We start from the raw sequence: 20,855 nt of genomic DNA, 5'->3' as shown, positions 1-20,855 counted from the left end.
GGTGGGCAGATTGTAGCTGATGGCAAACTGACTCAAAGACAGGAGAAAGCAAATGCAATTTCAAGCTGCTTTAATGGAAGTATAGTTTAAATTTTTTCTCTCCCAACCCAGCTCACTTCAGAGAGTTGTTCTGATAAATTAGCAGGCAGTAATCCTCACAGATTTTAACTATATATTAAAATTGTGGCATAAACAATTGATACAAACCGCTGACCATGATTGGAACTATCTTCTTAGATGTTACCTTATCTTCTTAGACAATACCTTAATTATAAAGAACCTGTGGGTTCTTAATAATTTGTAGAATAGAAGGGAAACTCCTCAAATTTGCAGATGACACCAAACTGACAGGAATAACCAACACTCCAGAAGTTGGCTTAAGATACAGAAGAATCTTGAGTGAGTTGAACACTGGGCCCTGTCTAAGAAAATGAAATTCAATGGTGAGAAAAATAATGTTCTAAATTTAGGCAGGAAAAACCAAAAGAAACTAGATGGTACCTGCCTCAATAGTAGTAACTTCAAGAGAGATCTTGAAGTCCTAGTGGACAATCACTTGAATATGAGGCAGCAGTCTGCTGCAGCTGCAAAAAAAGTCAACACAGTCATAGTCAGAGATAACAGAGGGATAGAATCAAGATCACATGAACTATTAATATTACTTTATAACGGCTTGGTAAAAGGTAACTTTTTGATCACCATGATATAAAAAAGATGAGACTTTAGAAAGAGTGCAGAAAATAACAAAGTTGACTAGGAGACTAGAGGCTAAAACATATGAAGAATGGTTGCAGCAATTGGGTATGTCTAATTTAATGAAAAGGACTAGGGTGATGTGATAGCAGTGTTCCAATATCTGAGAAGATGCCACAAAAAAGAGAAGGTCAATCTATACTCCAAAGCACCTGAAGGCAAGATGGCAGAAGCAATGGATGGAAATTAATCATGGATAGAAGCAACCTAGAACTAAGGAGAAATTTCCTGACAGAGCAATTAATCAGTGGAACGACTTGCCTCTAGAAGTTGTGGGTGCTCCAATCCTGGAGGTTTTAAAGAAAATATTGTCTGAAATGGTATTGGTTTTCCTGCTTAAGTCAGGGGTTGGATTTGAAAACTTCTAAGGTCCTTTCCAACTCTGATGCTCTACTATTCCCAGGTTTTTGATTAGGTTTTAAATTATTAAGCTTTTACTAGTCTTAGACATGTACATGTAGTACATTATGTTGGGTTATGTTATATATATATATATATATATATATATATATATATATATATATATATATATATATATATATATATGCCTATATAGACAATTAATACTACTTCAAGCAATTGTGACAAATGATAGTAGCAACAAATGTATCACTTTTCATTTTTAATATGGTAAATAGGTCTTTATTTTTAAAAGTGGGAATGAGTTCTGAAAGAAAAAGGTTAAAAAACACTCCTCTAAATAAATCTTGCATTAATCAGATAATCTTTTAATTTACTTTCAATTTTTATAATCCATCAAATTAGATTAGCCTTACTCTGATTGGTGCCCTGAAAATATACTGGTCAGCAGTGAGAACTGGTCATGTTGACTTGAATTCTTTGGATTTGAAATGTAGCATACCCAGTAAGAAGCAGAATGAGGATCAGAGGTGCTATTCAGCAGGTTCTGACCAGTTCTGGAGAACCAGTAGTGGAAATTTTGAGTAGTTCGGAGAACCAGTAAATACCACCTCTGACTGGCCCTGCCCCTATCTATTCTCTGCCTCCCGAGTCCCAGCTGATCAGGAGGAAATGGGGATTTTGCAGTAACCTTCCTCTGGAGGGAGGTGGGACTGAAGATTTTACAGTATCCTTCACCTGCCATGCCCACCAAGCCATGCCCACAGAATTGGTAGTAAAAAAAAATTTGAATCCCACCACTGATGAGGAAGGCTTTTTCTCTTTATTTCCTCCAAAATAATTTGTGTTTTCTCCTGACACTACTTTTTAAGTTTATATGTATATAAAATAATCTCTAATACAGGTTTACTTGAATCCTGAACCATTCTCAATCTGTGCCTTTACCTTTACTTTACCTGTGCCTTTTCAAAACATTTTATTAATTACTCCTTACCCACTATTGCTTTTTTCTTTAGCAACTTTTCAGTTAATTTCCATCAAAAAGAATATGATTTTCTTTTATAAACCAAACTTATGGGAGTATGATCCAAACTGTCTCTGGTAATATCTCAATTTTAGAAATCCTTGTAGCCACATTCTTTCACATTTAAGTCATGTATATTTTTGAGAAGGTTCTATGTCTTTCAGAAAAGTAAACATAATCTTTTTAATTGTCATTTTTCTGTCTCCATATATTCAACAGACCTAAACTGTTCATCAAATGAAAGAAAAATTTGCCTTGGTAATTTGCCTTGAGTGATTTTACTTTTCCTCCAGAACCTCTGTCCACTTGTGCCGAGAATGCTCCATTCTAATTTAACACCAATTTTTATATGAGAAACCTATCAATCCATCCATAAGTAATTTATAAAATAATACTTTCTCCTCAATGGGGACATAATTCCTCCTTATTAAAGTCTGAGCTTTCACCCAAAAATCTAACATACTCATCAGTCAAAGTTCTTTTTTTTTATATGTAAAGTTTTTTATTTTTAAATAAAAACATTAAAACGAAAGACAAAACATACAACATTTATATAGGTATCATTGTTTATCAGCTATTCAAGACAGTCCTTTCCTATTATTTACACATATTTTAGTTCTATCTTACTCTACTTTTATTTATCTACCGTTCCTATTTTCTAACCATTCATACCATTTGCTCCAGACCTTATAATATTCTGTGTCCTCTTTCTATTTAATTTCTTTTGTAAGTCTGCACATTCTAATATTTTTTTAATTAGTTCTTCCTCTGTTGGTGGATTTTCATTCTTCCGATTTTGGGCATAGGCTATATGTGCAGCTGTTAATATATGGAGTATTAAATATTGCGTATCGTTTGTATAATTTTCTGTTGGAATCCCTAATAAAAATTGTTCTGTCTCTCCCTTTATTGGTTTCTGTATTATTTCCTGTAACCACTTTTTAATTTTGGCCCAGAATTGTTTCGCCACTGGGCAGGTCCACCAGAGATGATAATATATTCCTTAATTGCTCTTGCATTTTCAACACTTTGATGAGTAATTGGGGAATCCATGCCACAACTGCCGCCACCGCTAATCACCCCCACCCCCACCGAGTGCCACCACTGCTGCTCTCCATCAACAACTCCAACTCTACTTTTGAAACTTTCAAATTTTTGAACTTCCCTCCAAAGAGAACCGCAACTGAACAAAGCAGATTGCCAGGGTGAGTCTTTTAAAATTACTTACATCCCCCCACAAATTCCTTCTCTACTGCCTCCAACATCCACCGTCACCGTCATCACTGCTTTCATCCATCTTCATCTTCCCACCATTTCCTTCTCTACTAACTCCAACATCCGCCATCACTATCAACCACGCTACCTCCATCATCAACATCCCCACAAACTCAAACATCACATCCTCAAAAACGTGTTATCTTACAGAGAAAAAGTGTGGAAGAGAAAGATTAAAGTAGAAAAGGTGTGAAAGAGAAAGTAATAGAGAGATACTACTTCACTAAATTTGGTCCATCCTATATCCATCCATTCTCCATCTTTACAACACTGCCATCTTGTGAAATGACCATCTATCAACATTAGTATAATTACAGCAAAATTAACTGTAAAATACTAACAGAATATCAATCATGCCAGGCAGAAATCCCAACAAAATTTCAAAACGAACTCGATCAATAGATGCAACTGCAAATAATGTCCAATACGAAACAAAATTATGTCATAACTGTAATAACCCCATTGCTGATAATTCACTAAACATAGACACATTTATAAAATCACAACAAAATATCATCAAATCTATCCAAGCTAACCTAGAAAAAACTATCACTAACTCTATTAGGTCAAACATTGAAAAAACTGCCATTAACAACATTCAAACAAACTTAGGAAAAAAATTATTAGCACACCTAGATGCACAACTTGATGCACGTTTCACAAACCTTGAAAATAAACTTATAGTAAACCTTGAAAATAAAATTATAGCAAAAATAAATGGAAACACAACTGATCAAAAACATCTCCCAATTAAACAAATACTGCCTTGTACACAAACTAAACCTCAAACATCTACCAATCAACCAAACAACGTAGCAATACTAGTAAGAGATACAATTGAGAGAGAGAGAAAAATGTCAAAATGCTATATTATTTGGCCTAGATATTACAAATGAACCAGATATTGATAAAATACGAAACATCATTTCAAATTACAAATTATCATCCTTCGACCCTAGTGAAATAACCAAAGTCTCCAGAGATGGACCTGAATTCAAATACAGCGATGGTTCAGTAGCACCTAAATTCTGTAGAATCATATGCAAAAATGAAACCAGCAAAAGAAATTTCATTTATACTATAAACAAAATTGCCAGAAACAATCTCAACTACAACAAGCTTAGAGCTAGACCAGACTTATCATTCCTACAACGTATTAGATCCCGTGAACTTCGTTCAGAGCTCAAACAACGACAAGAAGAAGGAGAAACTAACCTTTACATTGACTACCATGCTGACTGCATAAAAAGAAAATCCTTCAATCAAACCCCCATCACTCAACCACACTTCAATCAAAACATTCAACCATCCATCAAACAAGACATCCATCCATCCATAAATCGAAACATCCATTCACCCATCGATCAACCTACAAATCCTCAACCACCCATTCAAAACCTCCAATCATCCAACAATCAACCACTCATTGCTCAACCAACCTTCCTTCTACCACCTGTTACAAATAACCCTCAATCAACTACCAATCAAAACTAGGTATGCACGCCCCTTACCTCTCCTATACCAAATACTACAGGTCTCAAATGTAAACTAATAAATGCAAGAAGTATTGTAAACAAATTACCTGAATTTATCCTCTTATTAAACAATGGTACATTTGACATCATATTTGTTTGTGAAACATGGCTTAACTCATCCCTCACTGACTCTATTATTTCAAACAAAGAATACCAAGTCCTTCGATCAGATCGTGAACACCGCAGAGGTGGTGGAGTAGCTATCTTTTACAAAAAATCACTGAACTTAAAAAATATTCAAGTTGCACATAAATTCTCTCTTCTGAAACTATTGTATGTGACCTGTCCACCAACACCACACTTGGATTCATACTATGCTACAGAGCCCCTGATTTCTACATCGCTCATGCAAATATATTAACCTCACTACTAACATGGGCTACCTCTTGCCCATATCCTCTCATCTTCCTGGGTGACCTAAATCTACCTTCTATAAACTGGATAACAAATAAATGTACAACCGAACCAATCCATACTACACTATACAACGCAGTTACAAACCTAGGTCTTGAACAACTAGTAACTAACAATACTAGACTCATGAACTGCCTCGACCTCATCTTTTGTAATAACATGAACTCAATTTATGGACTACAAGTACAAGAACTCTTTTCCAAAAGTGACCACTGCATGATAGACTTTTGTCTAAACATACGCCCTCACATAAATCGTCACAACAATAGTACTCCAAACTACAATTTTAAAAAAGCTAACTATGACCTTATAAATAATGATCTCTCATTGCTTGACTGGCAAAATCTATTCTCAATCTGTATAACTACAGAAGACCACTATAAAATATTCCTACTTGAAATCAATAAAATCATCAAACTATATGTACCACAAATCACCACCAAATTCAAAAGAAAAAACAACCCATATCAATAAAAAAGCTTCAATCCAAAAAAAAATCCCTCTGGAAAAAAACAAAAAGGGTTATGTAGCAAACTTCAAAACCCGCTACAGAAATATTTGCAACCAAATAAAAACAGAATGTAACATTTATCACACCAAGCAAGAAGAAGACCTTCTACGCACTAATTCCAATCATGCTTTCTATAATTTTGTGAACAATAAACTTAAAGAAACAAGATCCATTCCACCACTAAAAGAACCTAACAGCAAAGAATGTACTGACGAAACAGTAAAAGCAAACCTCTTCGGCTCAGTCTTTGTAAACAGCGATGGCTCATATCCGACATTCCTCAATCGTACCAAAAATGTTAACAACGACTTAACACATATAGATTTCACAGAAGATAATGTTGAAAAAGCCCTTCGCAACCTGAAACCATCATTATCTATTGGACCAGATGGACTATGTTCATACTTTTTAAAAAAAAACTTTCAATTAATATAGCTGAACCCCTAACATAATCTTTAATAAAGCTTTCACAACTAGTTCCCTTCCAAAATTCTGGGCTCTAGCCACAGTCATCCCTATCTTCAAAAAAGGAGATCCAAGCCTAGTTGAAAATTACAGACCTATCTCTCTATGTTGTGTCTCATGCAAAATAATGGAATCTATCATAAACCAATCCATTACACTCCACCTTGAAACAAACAACCTTCTCTCTAATAAACAATTTGTTTTCAGAAAAAAATTGTCTTGTAACTTACAACTTCTCCACTGCAAAAACATATGGACTACCAACCTTGATCAAGGAAAAGCAATAGATGCAATCTACATAGACTTCTGCAAAGCTTTTAACTCAGTAGTACATGATAAACTTCTCCTCAAACTAAACTCCTATGGCATTTCGGGACCTCTTCACAATTGGATAAACGCCTTCCTGTCAAACAGACAACAAGTGGTCAAAATTGGCAACGCTATATCAAATCCTGTTCCTGTCAAAAGTGGTGTTCCCCAAGGTAGTGTTCTTGGACCAACGCTCTTCATACTATACATAAATGATCTCTGTGACCTTATTTCAAGTTATTGTGTTCTCTTTGCTGACAATGTCAAACTATTTAATACCACTAACATTATTATTTAATTAGATATTTAATCAGATACAACTAGTACAACTAGGAGGGAGAATTCCCCCCTCATGGAGAACCTCGTTTATTTCATTGATACCAAAAGAGGAACAGGATTGTTCTAAACCTGGGAACTATAGGCCAATCTCACTTTTAAATAATGATTATAAGATTTTTGTTAAAATAATAGCTAATAGATTAATGTTGATTCTGCAGCGAAGAATTCATAATGATCAATCTGGATTTATAAAAGGGAGACAGATGAGGAATAATGTTAGGCAGATTGTTAATTTACTGGAGTACTTAGAAAAGAAAATTTTTTATTCCAGCAGCATTTATTTTTCTCGATGCAGAGAAAGCTTTTGATTGATTGCATTGGAATTTTTTATTTAAATTAATAGAAAAGATGCAATTTGGAGATGGTTTTTTAAGAATAATTAGGGCAATTTATGGAGAGCAAACAGCACAGATTATAATCAATGGTAGCTTAACAGAACCTTTTAAGATTGCGAAAGGAACAAGACAGGGATGTCCTTTATCACCATTATTGTTTATTTTAACTCTAGAACCATTATTGGATAAAATACGAGAAGTAAAGGAGATAGAGGGAATTAGAGTTAGACAATATGAATATAAACTAAGAGCTTTTGCAGATGATTTGGTGATTACTTTAACAAACCCTATAAATTCTAGTAAATCTTTGTTGGAAATAATTGATCAATATGGGAATGTTTCAGGGTTTAAGGTAAATCAGAAAAGACAAAAGTGATAATAAAAATATGGCCAGACAACAGAAAGAAAAACTAGAGGAAATAACAGGATTTGAAATTGTAAAGAAGGTTAAGTACTTAGGGTTTATATTACATCGTCAAATGTGAAATTGTATAAGAATAACTATGAGGTTTTATGGCAAAAGTTCAGAAGGAGTTGATTGTTTGGAAAAATTGCAATTATCTTTGCTGGGAGAATTGCTGCTATTAAAATGAATGTTTTACCTAGATTTTTATTCCTCTTTCAGATGATACCAATAATTAAGAAAGATAAGAATCTTGAGGAATGGCAGAAGGAATTAACAAATTTATATGGGAAGGTAAAAAGCTAGGGTTAAAATGAAAATAATTCAAGATTCTCGGAAAGGGAGGTTTAAAATGCCTAATTTTAAATTATATTATGAAGCAGCTGCTCTCTCTGCAATAAGTGATTGGTTTAACTTAACAGAGGACAGAATTTTGAATATAGAAGGTTATGATTTGCTATATGGATGGCATGCATATTTAATTTATGACAAAAAAGTGGATAAGGCCTTTAAAAATCATGTGCTAAGAAATGCCCTTCTGTGTGTTTGGAAAAAATACTCTTATAAACTAAATTATAAGGTTCCTATATGGGAAAGTCCTAGACATACAATAGAAAATATAAATATAGAACAGAATCAGGAAATGATTACATATAAAGATCTTTTGTATACTGAAAGAGGTAATTTGCAGTTAAAATCTCTGCAAATATTAAGAGAGGAAGGGAAAAATTATACTTGGTTTCAATATGAGCAACTACGTGCTAGATGGAAGGGAGATCAGAAAATTGGTATAGAGCAGAACGAGGGAAATTTGGTAAAGCAAATTAGAAATCAGTCTCAGGAGCATATAAAGAGATTGTATAATGTGTTACTTGAAATAGATTCTGAAAGGGACTTGGTAAAGGATTGTATGATAAAGTGGGCACAAAATTTTCAGGAGCCAATATTATTGGAAACTTTTTTTGTTGTTGTTTTTGTTTACATTTATACCCCGCCCTTCTCCGAAGACTCAGGGCGGCTTACAGTGTATAGGGCAACTTGGGAAAAAATTTGGGTTAGAAATGTTAAATTCACGCAGGCACAGAATCTGAGGGAAAATTTTTATAAAATGTTTTATAGATGGCATCTAGATCCTAAAAAATTATCGTGTATGTATCCAGATATGCAAGCAAAATGTTGGAGATGTAATTGTGATGACGCTACATATTTTCACATTTGGTGGACTTGTAAGGACATAAAGGCCTTTTGGATAAAAATTTGGTGGATTTTACAAAATGTTTTGAAAAAGAAGATAAAGTTCCTGCCGCAATTTTTCTTGTTGGGAATTATTACGGATTGTACAGTAATTGAGACTAAATTGATTTTAAACCTAATAACAGCAGCAAGATTACTAATAGGACAATACTGGAAGAAAAAAGAAGTACCTACAATAGAAGAATGGATATTGAAGGTTGCCAATTTGGCTGAGATGGCGAAGATATCAGCCTTTTTGAAAGACAATACGCAAGAAAGATACTTAAAGGAATGGAAAAAATGGATTGACTATATTCAACGTAGATATCAGACTAAGAGTTATCAGACTGTTTTTGAATGATTATGATGCATTATTCTTGATTGTTTTTGGGGGAAGTTAGGAATTGATGATTGTAGGGGTATAATTAAGTTGGGATGAAAATTTTTTAGCATATGTTTGTTTTATTTTTAACTATACCTTGTGCCCGTTCCGGGAAGTCGGGGGGGGAGGGGGGTTGTGAAGGGAGGGGAGAGGAGGGGGGGAAAGGGGGAAAAAATTTTGTAAAACTTTTTGAATAAAAAAAAAAAAAACCACTAACAATACTTCTATCCTTCAAGAAGACCTCGACTTTGTTTCTGATTGGTCTAAAACTTGGCAACTCCAAATCTTAACCAGCAAATGCTCAGTCTTACATATTGGAAAAAAGAACCCTATCAACAAGTACAAACTTGATGGTCATTATCTTACTGACGACCCCCACCCTGTCAAAGATCTTGGAGTTTTCATATCAAATAACCTAAATGCCAAAGCCCACTGCAACTACATAGCAAAAAAGGCTCTAAGAGTTGTAAACCTAATTTTACGCAGCTTCTTTTCCAAAAACTCTACACTACTAACTAGAGTATACAAAACATTTGCCAGACCTATTCTTGAGTTCAGTTCATCCATTGGAACCCATACCACATCTCTGACATTAATACAATCGAACGCGTCCAGAAATATTTTACTAGAAGAGTTTTTCGCTCCTCCGAAAACAACAAAATACCTTATACCACCAGGCTAGAAATCCTGGGATTAGAAAACTTAGAACTCCGCCGACTTTGACGTGACCTGTGTTTAACACACAAAATCATCTATTGCAATATCCTTCCTGTAAAAGACTACTTCAGCTTCAATCACAATAATACAAGAGCAAACAATAGATTTAAACTTAATGTCAACCGCTTCAAACTTGATTGCAGAAAATATGACTTCTGTAACAGAGTTGTTAACACTTGGAACTCATTACCTGACTCCATAGTCTCTATTCAAAATCCCAAAATCTTCAACCAAAAACTGTCTACTATTGACCTCACCCCATTCCTAAGAGGGGCTTAGGGGCTTGCATAAGAGCACAAAAGTGCCTACCGTTCCTGTCCTATTGTTCCCTTCATTATATCAAATTAACATAGCTGTTGCATACTTTTACTTATATGTGTGTGTGTGTGTGTGTGTGTGTGTGTGTGTGTGTGTGTGTGTGTAGGTCTTTGGTTATTTGGGTTTTTTCCCACGTAAAATTGGAAGTGTCTTGGCGACGTTTTGACGAAGTCTCATTCGTCATCTTCAGGCTTCAGCTTCGTGCACTTCAGGCTTCAGCTTCGTGCACTTTTTAACTGCTAGTGGGGGTTTGAATTGATTGGGTGGGAGCTTGGCTGTGCTCTGATTGGATGGGGGTTTTTTGGTGCTCTGATTGGATGGGGGGATTCCTCTTTGGGTGGGGGCTTGGTTGTGCTCAGATTAGTCTGAGCTGCAGGGGGATTTGAGCTGGTGAGCTGCACATCTGTTGTCCGGCTTCGTGTTCGCGGTCGTGCCACATCTTCACAGTGGGTGTCAGTCTGCTGCATGTATGGATTGGAGGGGTTTGAAATGGCCAATGTTGCAGCTGCGGTCTGGCTTCTGGTCCTTAATCGTGCTTCATGATCAGTGTGGGTTTGGGTCTGCTTTCTGGGTGGATGTGTGGTGGTGTGGTGGTGTGGTGGTGTGTGGACTTCGTGAGTGTGGGTCTGGTGTCATTCCTCGTGTTAGGGACACGTTTGTCAATAAGGGCAGGTTTCCAAATGGCTGGTAGGCGGGAGGTATCATCTCGTTTGTTCATGCTGTGTGGGCGTTTTTCTATCTCGATGGCTTCTCTGATTATTCTGTTGTTAAAGTGTTCAGTTTTGGCGATAGTTCTGGTCTTTTTAAAGTCAGTATCGTGTCCTGTGGCTTTAAGGTGTTGGACCAGGGAAGAAGTTGGTTCCTCTTTTTTGACTGAGTTCTTGTGTTCTTCAATGCGTGCACTTATTCTTCTGTTGGTTTGTCCAATGTATGTGGTGGGGCAGGCGGTGCATGGGATTTCATATACTCCTTGATTTTCTAACTCAATTTTGTCTTTGGGGTTTCTTAAGATGGTGGATATTTTTTGGTTTGTGCAGAATGTTGTCTTGATGTTGTGTTTGTGGAGGATCTTGCTGATTCTGTCTGTGGTGCCTTTTATATATGGGAGGAGGGCTGTGCCGTTTTCTTGTTCTCTGTCTTGGATTTTAGTGGGGGGTTCTTTTTGGATTAGTTTGGTAATCTTATTTCTCTAGAATCCATTGGATGTTAGTACGTTAGTGAGAGTGTGTAGTTCGGTTTTTAGGTGTTGTTCGTCAGCTAAGCGTTTTAATATATATATATTTCATAATGTGTTGTTTTTATTTATGACGATGTTTGTGTATACTTTTGTGACAAAAATAAATAAAAATAATAAAAAAAACATCTTTGCTATTCTGGCTGGTGGTAGATGCACTCTTTATTTCAAAAGCCATTTCAAACAAGACAAAGTATTTGGTTCAGATTAGGGTTAACTGTTGGGGTAAAAACTTATTATGAAAATGTCCTATTGTTTATTTTTAAAATATCTTTTCCTATATTTGTATTAGCATTATATTTTTGATATGGTCAAATGATTAAATCAAAGATTCTATTCTACTCTGTTCTGTTCTATTATCAGAGCACAACACCACCTATCTCTGATCCTAAAGCTCCAGAAACTGGCCAACTACTCATTTGAGTATTGTATGCAGGAAGAAAAGAAGTGATTCCTACAAAATCATTAATTAGATATTAACATTTATTTATTTACTCATTCATTCATTCATTCATTCATTCAATTTATATAGCTACTCATTTTGCACATGCTGAAGCTACAGATGTTCTTCAATGGCCCTGATTTAGAGTATGTGATTAACTGTGATGTTATTGTTTATACAAGTAGTCCTCAAATTTAGACAACTCATTCAGTAGCTGTTTGAAGTAACAATGACTCTGAGCAAATGCAACTTAGACTTGGTCCCTGAAGTTACAGCACTGCATCACCTCCATGATCACACGAGAAAAAGTTTGGTGCTTGACAGCATGTATTTTTTTATTAGTTGTTGTTGTTCTGGTTTTAATGCCTAAAGCAGCAAACTATGGCTTCAGGGCCAAATTTGTGCTTCTGTCTGTTTATATATAGTCCACAAGCAGACAATAGGTGGGCAGGAGGTGCATTTTTCATACCGTTCTGCTAAATCTCTCTTCTCCTCCCTAATTAATTAATCATTAAATATGGAACAGCTGGATCAGTTTTGATGTTTTCTCATTATGCCCTGTGACTGAATCTGTGATCAAATTAAATTCTGAACGAGGGAGGGAGGGAGGGAGAGAGGAAGGAAGGAAGGAATTCAGATTCTCTCTCCAGGAAATGCAATGGTTTTTCAGATTTCTGGTTTGAGTTGAGCCTGTTAGTCCCTTGCAAAAAAAACAGATCTCATGCCAGCTCAAAGGAGTAATAGATGATTGTGTCATTAGGAACATTTTCTTAGACATAATATCACCTTTATGCAGCTCTCAATGGAAATTAAGCTGAGAGTGGGGCAGTGATACCCGCAATGAGGTTGATTGTTGCCTGGCATGCTTTGTAGAGTTGAGCAAAAGAGAAATTAGGCTTTTTTGTTTCTTATTTTTTGTAAAAATGCAGTTTGTAAGCAAAAATTGCTGTACACATTTAAACCAGGACTTCTTGTTCCAACACAGCCTAGCCAGATGTGTTTATAGACCAGCTAACTGCAAGGAGTATAAATCCTTCCATTCCCCACATCCAGTCAGAGTTGAAGAAGTTCTTGGATGAAAAGCTAAACATCTTCAAAGAAAAATCCAGTTGCCTCTTGAAACAAGCATCTTTGGGACAGATGTTTTTAACAGGCTGAGTACAAAGAAAACCAACCACATTATTATCTATTATTACCTATTTATATAGTAAATCCACACTGTTTTGTAATGTGTATGAATCATGGAAATGTGACTAGAATAAACCATAGATCTGTGGCTTATAACATATTACACTTCAGTAGGGGACATTTTCAAGGCCTTTAATGAGACTCAACATTAAGAAAACTAAGATCATGGCATCTGGCCCTCTCAATTCCTGGCAAATAGATGGGGAAGAAATGGAGATATGACAGATTTTATTTTCCTGGGTTCCAAGATCACCACAGATGTAGACTACAGCCAAGAAATTAAAAGATGCTAGCTCATGGGGAGGAAAGCTATGGCAAATCTAGACAGCATACTAAAAAGCAGAGATATCAACAAAAAGTGTGTATAGTCAAGGCTATGGTTTTACCAGTTGCAATGTATGGCTGTGAAAGTTGGACCATAAGGAAGGCTGAGCAACAAAGAACTGAGGCCTTTGAACTCTGGTGCTGGAGAAGACTCCTGCAAGTCCCTGCAAGGTGATCAAACCGGTCAGTCCTAGAGGAGATCAACCCTGACTGCTCTTTAGAAGGCCAGATCCTGAAGATGAAATTCAAATACTTTGGCCACGTAATGAGAAGGAAGGACTTACTGGAGAAGAGCCTAATGCTGGGAAAGATCGAGGGCAAAAGAAGACAGGGACAACAGAGAATGAAGTGGCTGGATGGAGTCACTGAAGCAGTAGGAATGAATTTAAATGGACTCCAGATGATGGTAGAGGACAGGAAGGCCTGAAGACCCCATTGTCCATGGGGTTGCAATGGCTCAGACACGACTTCGCAGCTAACAACAACAACAACAACAACAACAACAACAATAACAACAATGAGGCTTTAAAGACACCTGCATAAATGGCAGCATTCTAACCATTACCCTATCCAGTCACTGAATATATTGGGAAAATACCCAAAAGAAACTCAGGCCCTTTCCGAGGCACATTCGGTACTCTCCACACAACTTTGCAACAGCAATAAAACTCTACCAGTATACAAGGTGTTCATAAATTACAGATTTATATCTTGCATCTGTTGCTATTTTTATGCTTCCTGACAGATTATTCAACTTGGCTGCTGAGCAAAGGAATTTGTGCAACTTCCTATTTCCACATAGTAGCAATTTGAACAATGATATATTGGCGGGGTGGGTGGGTGGAGTGAGAGAAAATTTAGTCAGGGAATGAGGTTGATGGGCTGTTGAGTGACCTCCTGATTCTTTATGAGGTTAAAGGAGGAAAGCACATCTGTCCCCAGTGGGAAGAGATAATTGGTAGAGAAGGACTGCCAGAGAGTGGACAACCCCACAGCTTACCTGCAACCAGAAGAATCCAGGTGTCTAACTGCACAGTAAAAAAACCCATTAAGTTGTGCTGGTTGTTATCTCAACCTGTCTAGAGTTCTACAATGGTACTGTCAAAATGAGTTGATGAAGGACCAGATCTGCACAATAAAACAAGACACCAGCTGTCCAAATCTGTAGCTATTCCCTCCACTCAATCATACTGCTCCATGACTATTGTCTCTAGCTCTTTCCCCTTGTATTGTGGAGACTCTAGAAAGAGTGCAGAGAAGAGTAACAAAGATGATTAGGGAACTGGAAGCAAAAACATATTTAAAAAATGGTTCCTGAAACTGGGTATGTCTAGTCTGATGAAAAGAAGGACTAGGGGAGACATGATAGCAGTCTTCCAATATCCTACTGCTGCCACAAAGAAGTTGTTGTAAGCTAAAGAAATGAAGACTAAGAGAAAAAGTTTTATCAGAATTCATATTCCTCACTCTCATGTCCATGGCTCTACATGAAAGGATTTTGTTTCCCATTCTGCCAAATATTATATGCTTGTTTTACTTATTAAGAAGTTTAGAATGTTACCTACTGAAGACCCTGAAACAGATGAGGAATAGTGGAAGTTTCTGCATGGAAAAACTTCCAAAGGGGGGAAATAAGATGGAAGAGATGGGAATAAGCTGGAAAAAGGTACAAAAGCTTGATAAAGTCCACTCTCATTAATATAGGACTTATATGAGACAGATAAATGACCATGTTCGTGAGAGGAACCATCGTGAGCAAAAGTCACACATAGCCTAACCGCAGACAGAATGGCAGGAAGCTTACTTAGATGGAAACGTAGATAGTTTTGCAAGATACCTGTGACCTAGTTAGAAATAGGTAACAAGTTATTTAGCTTTTTAGAGCATAGCAACAAGGGAGGGCAGCTGGGATAAGGAGCTGAGATGAGGGAGTTGTCAATACTATAACCAATCATGACTTGATAAATGTATGTATAACCATATACAGAAAAATGTTTTTTTCCTGTTTTTACCTGTTTCCTGTACCTGTAAAAGTATAAAAATGATTGCATCAGAACTCCTTGATGTTCAGTATTGCTTATCTTTCATGCTACTGAACCTTGCGCAATAAACCTGTTCTGTTCAGCCAGGAATTCTCTGTGTGTCCCTAAATTCCATAACAGTATGGATAAAAGGGCATCAGCGGGACTCTTCCTATATGCTACTAATCTGCTTTTTCTTGTTCCTTATTTATTTACTTAATGATTTGCTAAGTTTATTTAGCTGCCCATCTCCCCTATGTGACTTTCAGTGGCTTAGAAAATTAAAAAAAAACATATAACCACAATGACCAAAAGCATTACCAAAAGCCACTGCTGAGATTGTCTGATGAGAAGGACGTCCGTTCCTCTTCAGCTGATGAGGACGCCCATGAATCATCTGCACCAGGTCTGAGGAGAACCGGTGATCACCAGGACCAGAATTTCCAGGACCAGGATCACCAGGAATTTCCAGAACCAAAAGCGCCAGGACCGGGTGAGTCCCTGGGAAAGGACAGGTGAGTCCCTGGGAAGACATCACCCCCACCCTCCAGCTCTTCACCCACCTCCATCCTCCCATTACTGCCACTGAAAGAGAGAGAGAGAGAGAGAAACTCTCCTCAGCTCCATCAGGGGAAACCCGATAGAGGACTCCAACAAAGGATCATAAAAAATCGCCAAAAAATCTCTAAAAAAAATCTCTTAAAAAATCTCTAAAATATCTCCAAAAAAGGAGAACAAAAAGAGAACAAAAGGAGTGTACCTTCGCCCTTCGCCCACCTCCATTCAACCAAAGAAGGGCAAGGAAAGAAAGAAAGAAAGTTTCAATGAAAAGGACTTCCCCAGGAAAGATTAGGGAGAGAAATTATTCCAAGAAAGATTTCCCAAGAAAGATTGAGGAGAGTAACTTCCCCCACCAGCTAAGGAGGCCCCTGGGGAGAGAAATTTCCCAAGGAAGGTTGAAGAGAGGAATTCTCCCTACCAACAAAGGAGGCCCCTTGAAGACCATGTGGGAAGATCCGAGAATTTAAAAAGTAGCAGACAAAATTATTCTGTAAAATACACACTGATCATTGACCATGCCAGGCAAAAATTCAAACAGATCTGCCAAATGCCCTCAAACAAAAACTATCACTACAAATAATGATCAAAATGAATCAAATACATGTTATAAATGCAACAATATAATAAATGATAATGAAGAATCCAATTATGGCTATGCTCCAATTATGTCCACCACTCCTGCCTGAAAATAAACAAATCTACAGATAACTTCCTATCAGATCCCACATTTATCCATTTTTGTCAATCTTGTTTACCTAAATTAGACTACCTAATTTCCATGTCTAATAGACTCCATATAATAGAAACAACTTTAATGTCACAACAAACCATCATAGAATCCACTCAATCAAATTTAGGAAAAAAAATTCTAGCATGTTTAGAACCACGTATCACAAACCTTGAAAATAGAATTTTTACAGTACAAAAAAATGGAAACTCCACAGAACAAAATCTTTTCCCAATCCAACAAACACTGCCTAATCCACAACCTAAACCGCAAATATTTTCTAATCAATCAATCAAACAAACAAACAAACAAACAAACAATGTAGCCATTTTAATTAAAGATACCATTGAAAGAGAACAGAAATGTCAAAATGTAATATTATTTGGATTAGATAATACCAGTGAATACCAGATATTACTCAAGTTCGTAACATTATTAAAAATTAGATTTCACCCACCCTCTCCCCTGAAGATATAACGAAAGTCTCCAGAAATGGACCTGAATACAAAAACAGCGATTGCTCAGTGGCACCAAAATTCTATAGAGTCATCTGCATAAATGAGATCAGCAAAAAAAAGTTCATTCAAGCCATAAACAAAATTGCCAGAACCAACCTCAGCCTCAACAAACTTAGAGCAAGATCTGTTCTATCTTTTCTTCAACGGATTCGTTCTCGTGAACTTCGCACAGAACTCAAACGAAGGCAAGACGAAGGAGAAACCAACCTTTACATTGACTACCATGCTGACTGCATAAAAAGAAAAACCTACAACCAACTGGCCAACGTCCAACCCCCCACCAATCAAAGCATCCAACTAACCGTCACACCGAACTTCCAAACATCCGTTGTACAAAAATCTCAACCAACCATTGCTCAACCAACTAACTCCATCCACCCATCCATCCACCCGTCGTACAGAACCCCCAACCACCCATTGTTCAACCATCCATTGTTCAACCAACCATAGCTCAACCAACCAACCTCCAACTGCCCGTTGAACAAAACCTCCAACCATTCGTAGCTCAACCAACCAACCTTTAAATGCCCTTTGAACAGAACCTCCAAACATTCGTGGATCAGAACCTTCAACCAACTATCATCAACAAATAGGTAAGCACGCCCCCTATTTCCTCTTCACCAAATGTAGCAGATCTTAAATGCAATTTGATAAACGCAAGCATTGTAAACAAATTGCCTGAATTTATCCTCATGTTAAACAATGGTACATTTGATATTATATTTGTACGCGAAACATGGCTGAACTCATCCACCCCTGACTCCATTATTTCAAACAAAGAGTACCATGTTTTTAGATCAGATCGTGATACCCGCAGAAGAGGTGGAGTAGCTATCTTTCATAAAAAGTCACTGAATCTAAAAAATGTTCAAGTTGCACATAAAGTTGCTATTCCGGAAACTATTGTATGCGACCTGTCCCTTAACACCACACTTCAATTCCTACTATGATACAGAGCCTCTGACTACGACATCGCACATGCGAACATGTTAACTTCACTACTAACTTGGGCTACCTCTTGCCCATATCCTCTCATCTTTCTGGGTGATCTCAATATACCTCTTATTAACTGGATAACTAACGAATGTACAACTGAACCCATCCATACTCTATACAACGCTGTTACAAATCTAGGTCTTGAACAACTAGTAACTAACAATACAGGACTCAACAACTGCCTTGACCTCATCTTCTGCAACAACTCAAACTCAATTTATGGACTACCAATAAAAGAACCCTTTTCCAACAGTGACCACAGCATGATAGACTTTTGTCTCAATATACGCCCTTACAAAAATCATCATAATAATAGTATTCCAAACTACAATTTCAGAAAAGCCAACTATGACCTTATAAACACCGACCTCTCATTTCTTGACTGGCAAAATCTATTCTCAACTTGTATTACTGCTGAAGACCACTACAGAGTTTTCCTACTCGAAGTCAATAGAGTCATTAAACTCTACGTACCACAAACCACCACCAAAATCAGAAAAAACAAATTACCCATATCAATAAAAAAGCTTCAATCAAAAAAAAAAATCCCTTTGGAGAAAAAAAAAAAAGGGACATGTAGCTAATTTCAAAAACCGCTACAGAGATATATGCAACCAAATAAAAATTGAATGCACCAATTACCACACCAAGCAAGAAGAAGACCTTCTGCACACAAATTCCAATTTGCTGTTTATAAATTTGTGAACAAAAAATTTAATGACTCAAGATCCATCCCACCACTACACTAAAAGAATCTAACGGTAAAGAAAATAATGATGAAACAGTTAAAGCAAACCTCTTTAACACATTCTTTGGCTCAGTCTTTGTTAACAGTAATGGCTCATATCCAACATTTCCAAACCGCACCAACAACAACCTAACATATATAGATTTCACTGAAGAAAATGTTGAGAAAGCTCTTCACAAACTGAAACCATCCCTGTCTATAGGATCTGATGGACTATGTGCATACATCTTAAAAAAGCTTTCCTCTAATATAGCAGAACCCCTAAGCATAATCTTTGGAAAAGCCTTCACGACCAGTTCCCTTCCCAAACTTTGGTCACTAGCCATGGTCATCCCTGTTTTCAAAAAAGGAGACCCCAGCTTAGTTAAAAATTACAGACCTATCTCTCTATGCTGTGTCACCTGAAAATTATGGAATCTATCATCAACCAATCCATTACCATCCACCTAGAAACAAACAACTTACTCTCTAATAAACAATTTGGTTTCAGAAAAAAAACTATCATGTAACTTACAACTTCTTCACTGCAAAAACATATGGACTACAAATCTTGATCAAGGCAAAACAATAGATGCAATTTACATAGACTTCTGTAAAGCTTTTGACTCAGTGGTACATGACAAACTTCTCCTAAAACTAAAATCCTATGGCATCACCGGACTCCTCCACAATTGGATAACAGCGTTCCTGTCAAAAAGACAACAAGTAGTAAAAATAGGCAGTGCACTATCAAATCCTCTTCTTGTCAACAGCGGCATTCCCCAAGGCAGTGTTCTTGGACCAACACTCTTTATATTATACATTAATGATCTCTGTGACCATATTAAAAATAATTGTGTTCTCTTCGCTGACGATGTCAAACTATTTAACACTACCAACAATACAGCTACCCTTCAAAAAGACCTTGACTTTGTGTCAGAATGGTCAAAAACTTGGCAACTCCAAATTTCAATCAGCAAATGCTCTGCCTTACACACTGGAAAAAAGAATCTAAAGACTAAATACAAACTCGATGGACATTACCTTACAGATGACCCCCACCCTGTTAAAGACCTTGGAGTTTTCATATCCAATGATCTAAGTGCCAAAGCCCACTGCAACTGCATTGCAAAAAAGGCTTTAAGAGTTGTAAACCTAATCTTACATAGCTTCTTCTCCAGAAACACTACACTGCTAACCAGAGCTTATAAAACATTTGCTAGACCAATTCTTGAATACAGCTCGCCTGTCTGGAACCCATACCACATTTCAGACATCAATACAATTGAACGTGTCCAGAAATATTTTACAAGAAGAGTTCTCCACTCCTTTGAATACAACAAAATACCTTATGCCACCAGACTTGAAATCTTGAATTTAGAAAACTTAGAACTCCGCTGCCTTCGACAAGACCTGTGTTTAACTCATAGAATCATATATTGCAGTGTCCTTCCTGCTGAAGACTACTTCAGCTTCAATCATAACAATACAAGAGCAAACAATAGATTTAAACTCAATGTTAACCATTTCAATCTTGATTGCAGAAAATATGACTTCTGTAACAGAGTTATTAGTGCTTGGAACACACTACCTGATTCTGTGGTCTCTTCTCAAAATTCCCAAAGCTCTAACCAAAAATTATCTACTATTGACCTCACCCCATTCCTAAGAGGTCTATAAGGGGCGTGCATAAGAGCACAAACGTGCCTACCGTTCCTGTCCTATTGTTTCCTTTCATTATATC

The sequence above is a fragment of the Ahaetulla prasina genome, chromosome 3 (genome assembly GCF_028640845.1).
Source record: "Ahaetulla prasina isolate Xishuangbanna chromosome 3, ASM2864084v1, whole genome shotgun sequence".
NCBI lineage: Eukaryota > Metazoa > Chordata > Lepidosauria > Squamata > Colubridae > Ahaetulla > Ahaetulla prasina.
This window is presented reverse-complemented; position numbering follows the sequence as displayed.